A 6000-nucleotide genomic window follows, 5' to 3' on the forward strand; every position below is an offset into this window, starting at 1 on the left:
TTTTGGTTTTTGTTTTTGGATGTCAGAAATGTTTATTTCTAAATTTTGTGCACTGATATTGGTTTTCCTGGTGAAAATAAACAAGTGAGGTGGGATTATATTTGGTTTTTATTAAGTTGCCTAATAATTCTGCACAGCAATAGTTACCCGCACAAACAGATATCCTCCTAAGATAGCCAAATCTAAAAAAAAAAACATTTCAACTTCCAAAAATATTAAGCTTGGATATTTATGAGTCTTTTGAGTTGATTGATAGTTGTTGATCAATAATAAAAATAATCCTCTAAAATTTAACTTGCCTAATAATTCGGCACACAGTGTATACATTGCAGAAGACTACATCAGCCAGAGAAGGTTCACATGACTTCAGGCATGGCCATGCAGGCTTTTCCATAATGCTTTACAGCTATCACATCACAAGTAGTGATGAGCGAGCACTAAAATGCTCGGGTGCTCGTTGCTCGGGTCGAGCAAATTGGAATACTTGGGTGCTCAACCCGAGCAACGAGCCCAATGTAAGTCTATGGGAAACTCGAGCATTTTTCAGGCGGCTCCCCCAGGCGGTCTGCAGAGGGCCTAAAAATTGCCCAAATCGATGGGAACAGTGCTCAAATGACATGGGAACAGCATGGGGAAGACCCCTGGAAGCATTTCTGACTCCCAGGTCACTGCTGTCAACGACGTTATCAGAGTATTACACCACTTTTACGGACTCACAATAAAACATATAAAAACTAAACCAAAATGGATTTTCCTGGGAAATATGTTAAGGAACATCCTTTCCAGGGTAATGACTTGTATATAAAGCAAAATAAATAACCCAAACCAAAAATACTCCTCCACACCTTGGGCTATGTTCACACGTAGCGTTTTTGATGCATTTTTGCACTTTTGCATTGCTTTCAACCAAGACAAATGCATTCACTGGGAAATGTCATTTTAACATTTTCCAACCTTATCTGGCCATGTGGTGTGTGACACATCATCAGACACATGCATACAGTGCTGAGAAGACATGGGAACAGCATGGGGAAGACCTCTGGAAGCATTTCTGACTCCCAGGTCACTGCCTAAAAGTGTGCCCATCATAAGTGATCCTTGGTGCATGCGAAGATGCCTCCCGCCATGCACCTGTCGTTGCAGACTTGCAACAATCACCGTCCACGTCCTTGTCCCAGTGCAGTGTTCAGTTGTCTCTACCCCATTCCTTGGAATGCAAGCGCAAGTATGCAGCCAGCCACCCACCCTCCCACAGGCTGCAATACTATCCTGCCAAATTTTTGACTGCTGCTTGCACTTGAAATGTGGCCTTTTAGGCTTGTGGAGACGGAAGCTGTCCACAATCTTATGGTATCCATACTCGGTCCCCAGTATGGGGATCTTATGGTATCCATACTCAGATACCATGGTATCCATACTGGTTACACCCAGAGTAGATACGGGAAACCGTATCTACTCTGGGTGTAATTTCTCCCAGGAAGTTCTCTAATACAGCTTGTTGCAGAAGCAATGGAAGCCCGTCCAACATCAACTCGCACTTGTCGGTGGTTCTTTGACACACACACGTCTTTCTTTGCGCATTTAATTTCAAGACTACAGAGTTGGGCAATGGCCTGATCTGCAATGCGGTTTGACAAATAACATGCATAAGCACGTCCGATCAGCATTAAAGAAGCAGCCATAGAGTGTCCGGGAACCTTCCCCCACACTTTTCTTAGCCAGGACTGCTTCTCGGCAGGGTTGGACGGGCCCACCAGAGAACCAGAGATTCCTCCGGTGGGCCTTGGCTTCTCCTTCAGGAGAGTTCATAGTGCTGAGGTGAGGTCATGATGATGATAGAGGCCACAATCTGCTTAGTTTTCTGTTACTTGGAATGAAAGCGCAAGTATGTACCCAGCCACCCACCCACCCACAGGCCACAATACTAAACTGACAGATTTCTGGCAGCTGCTTGCACTTGAAATATGGCCTTTTAGGCCTTTTAGGCTCGTGGAGGCGGAAGCTTTTCACAACCTCATGCTCGGTCCCCAGCCGCCACTATTTCTCCCGGTATCGTCTCCGCCTTCCACAAGCATGGGTCCCACAACATTACCCATGCCCTCCCCAGTGCACTTACTGCGAAGAACCACCTAGCCACAAACACGTGGACAGTTGAATGTGGTCAGGGACGAAAAGGAGCCAGTCCACAGCTTTTTTTGCTGAGTTGTATTTCACCACAGCCATATTCTTTAGCTTGTTGAAAGGACTTGGGAAACCATATCTACCCAGCTGTCATTTCTCCCAGGAAGTCCTCTATAGCTGCTTTCACTTGAAACGTGGCCTTTTAGGCTCGTGGAGGCGGAAGCTTTTCATAACCTCATGTCAGCGGCGGCTGGGTGTCCATACTCGGTCCCCAGCCGCCACTATTTCTCCCGGTATCGTCTCCACCTTCCACAAGCATGGGTCCCACTACATTACCCGTGCCATCCCCAGTGCACTTACTGGGAAGGACCGCCTAACCACAAACACGTGGACAGGTGAATGTGGCCAGGGACGGTACGGAGCCAGTCCACAGCTTTTTTTGCTGAGTTGTATTTAGCTTGGTGAAAGGACAGGCATAGAGGGAAACCGTATCTACTCTGGGTGTAATTTCTCCCAGGAAGTCCTCTAATGCAGCTTGTTGTAGAAGCAATTGCAGCCCGTCCAACATCAACTCGCACTTGTCGGTGGTGCTTTGACACACACACACATCTTTCTTTGCGCATTTAATTTCATGACTACAGAGTTGGGCAATGGCCTGATCTGCAATGTGGTTTGAGAAATAACATGCATAAGCACGTCCGATCGGCATTAAAAAGCAGCCATAGAGTGTCCGGGAACCTTCCCCAACACTTTTCTTAGCCAGGACTGCTTCTAGGCAGGGTTGGACGGTCCCATCAGGGAATCCTCTGGTGTGCCTTGGCTTCTACCTCAGGAAAGTTCATGATAGCGCTAACTTTGCAGCTGCTATGGGGCTCTTGAGCGGGGGAGAAAGGTGAGCCCTCAGAATCAAATCCTCTGGTGGGCACAATGTTTTTCAATCTGAAACAGCTTCTCAGTGGAAGTTGTATTTCACCACAGCCATATTCTTTAGCTCGGTGAAAGGACTGGCATAGAGGGAAACCGTATCTACTCATGCTGTTATTTCTCCGTCACCAGGTTCCGCCCATTGTCACACACGACCATGCCTGGCTGTATGTTCAGCGGTGAGAGCCACAGATCAGGCTGCTGTGTTACAGCTTTCAACAACTCTGCAGCGCTGGGCGGTTTGTCACCTAAGCATTAACCATTTTATCTTCAGCACAGCCTGTTGCCGCTTGGCCAAGGCAGTACTGCAGTGTTGTCAGCTTGTGACTGATGTGGTCATTTCGGAGATGGAGGAGGAGGTGCAGGAGCGGAACAATGTGATTATATTGAGGTTAAATTGGTGATGCTGTTTTTTATACTAAAGAAAGATCCTATTGTTTTGGGTTTTTTTTTACGGTATTTTTTAAGACAAATGCATTCACCGGGAAATGTCATTTTAACATTTTACAACCTTATCTGGCAATGTGGTCTGTGACACATCATCAGACACACCCTGTTTTATTTATGATGGAGGGACTCTGAAAGTCATAAAGCCTATATTTATAGGGCCCTTACTATTCTTAAAAGGCCAGCAATCGGCCGTAGCTATTGTTAGAGAGCCATCAGCTGGCTATGCTTTGTTGTTCCCATTATTAACAAGTGGGTCTCCTATACTGTTATTGTGTATCCAGTGACTGCAAGGGCTGCCAAAAATTTGGACGCAACCCAATACCCCTTTGAAGAGGCATAGAGGAGGGTCTCAGTAAAAAAATTTTTCCCATTATAAAGGAGCGGGTCTCCTATGGTGGTAAGGCCCATGCTGTGACTGCAAGGGCTGCCAAAATTTTGAAAAAACCCCACTAAGAATTTAAAGACACATAGAGCAGGGCCACAGTACCGACAAATTCCCATTAGAAAGGAGAGAGTCTGCTATACAGTTATAGGGTATGCAGTGAGTCCAACGGCTGACCAATTTTAGGAAAAACCCCACTATGAATTTAAAGACATATAGAGCAGGGCCACAGTAACAACAAATTCCCATTAGAAAGGAGAGAGTCTGCTATACAGTTATAGGGTATGCAGTGAGTCCAACGGCTGACCAATTTTAGGAAAAACCCCACTAAGAATTTAAAGACACATAGAGCAGGGCCACAGTAACAAGTACGACATGTTCCCATTAGAAAGGAGAGGGTCTGCTATACAGTTATAGGGTATGCTGTGAGTCCAACGGCTGACCAATTTTAGGAAAAACTCCACTAATAATTTAAAGACACATAGAGCAGGGCCACAGTAACGACAAATTCCCATTAGAAAGGAGAGAGTCTGCTATACAGTTATAGGGTATGCAGTGAGTCCAACGGCTGACCAATTTTAGGAAAAACCCCACTAAAAATTTAAAGACACATAGAGCAGGGCCACAGTAATGACAAATTCTCATTTGAAAGGAGAGGGTCTCCCATAGTGTTGGCCTATGCAGTGAATGCAAGGGCTGCCAAAAATTGGGGGGCGCTCCAATGCCCCTTGGAAGAGACGTAGAGGGCCTCATAAAAAAATGTTCCCATTAGAAAGGAGCGGGTCTCCTATACTTGGAATGACCATGCACTAAGTGTATGGGCTGACAAACATTTACCCCTGGGGGGTATACATTAACATACTGTATAATTTTTTTTTTTTACGGGCATCATAAGCACCCTTTAAAAAAATTATGTGGGTGTTGCATCATGGACCACGGTCACCCTGGTGATATGGTGGCAAAGGATGAGGAGAAGGAGGAGGACAAGAGCAAATAGCCAAAATCAGGAAGCGTATACCCATGTGTGGGCGTGAAGAGTTCATGGGAATACACCTCCAAAAAAAACCCACTGGATTTGAGTTTATGTTACGCTGCTATCATTCGGTGGTGTTGAGAAGTCTGGCCCAATCCAGCCCTTGTTCATTTTTATAAGAGTCAGCCTGACAGCATTTTCAGTTGACAGGCGGATGCGCTTATCAGTTATAATTCCACCAGCGGCACTAAAAACCCGCTCTGATAAAACGCTAGCGGCAGGGCAGCCCAGGACCTCCAAGGTGTAGAGAGCCAATTCATTCCATGTATCCAGCTTGGATACCCAATAATTATAAGGCACAGCGGAATCACGGAGGACGTTGGTATGGTCGGCAAGGTACTCTCTCAGCATCTTCCCAAACTTTGCACTCCTTGTGAGAGTACCCCGCATTTCAGGGCCTGTGCAATGGGAGGGTCTGAGAAAACTGTCACAGAACTTTTACAGTGTTCCCCTGCCTCTGCTGGATTGCATTTGTGTCTCTCTCGCCTGTACTCCTTGGTTGTCCAACGAACTGTGACCTCTGCTGCCAGCATTTTCAGATGGGAATTTTTTTAATAGTTCCGCAACAAGGGCCTTCTGGTACTGCCCCATTTTTGTACACCTGTCCGCCTCAGGAATAAGAGATATAAAGTTCTCCTTGTAGCGTGGGTCTAGAAGTGTCACCAACCAGTAATGACTGTCACCCAAAATTTTGAGAACGCTAGGGTCATGGGAAAGGCAGCGCAACATAAACTCAGCCATGCGTGCCAGACTGCTAATAGGCAAGACTTCCATGTCCTCACCAAGAGGATGACTGACCATGCTCTCCTCCTCCTCCTCTCTGTCCTCTGGCCATCCACGCTGAACAGACGGTATGACAGTTGTGCATGTAGTACCGTCTATAGCGCATGAAACTAGCTCCTGTTCTTCCTCCTCCTCCCCCTCTTCCTCATTGTCATCCAATCCACTTTGGCATGAGATGAGGCTGGGCAGTGAGTAATCACCCTGTATGGTTCCTTGCTCCTTCTCATCATGCTCTGCCTGCAATACATCCTCATGGATTGTGAGCAGAGAGCGTTTTAGAAGACAGAGAAGCGGGATGGTGACGCTA

The sequence above is a fragment of the Phyllobates terribilis genome, unplaced genomic scaffold (genome assembly GCF_046119375.1).
Source record: "Phyllobates terribilis strain yellow unplaced genomic scaffold, ASM4611937v1 Scaffold_5__5_contigs__length_657084704, whole genome shotgun sequence".
NCBI lineage: Eukaryota > Metazoa > Chordata > Amphibia > Anura > Dendrobatidae > Phyllobates > Phyllobates terribilis.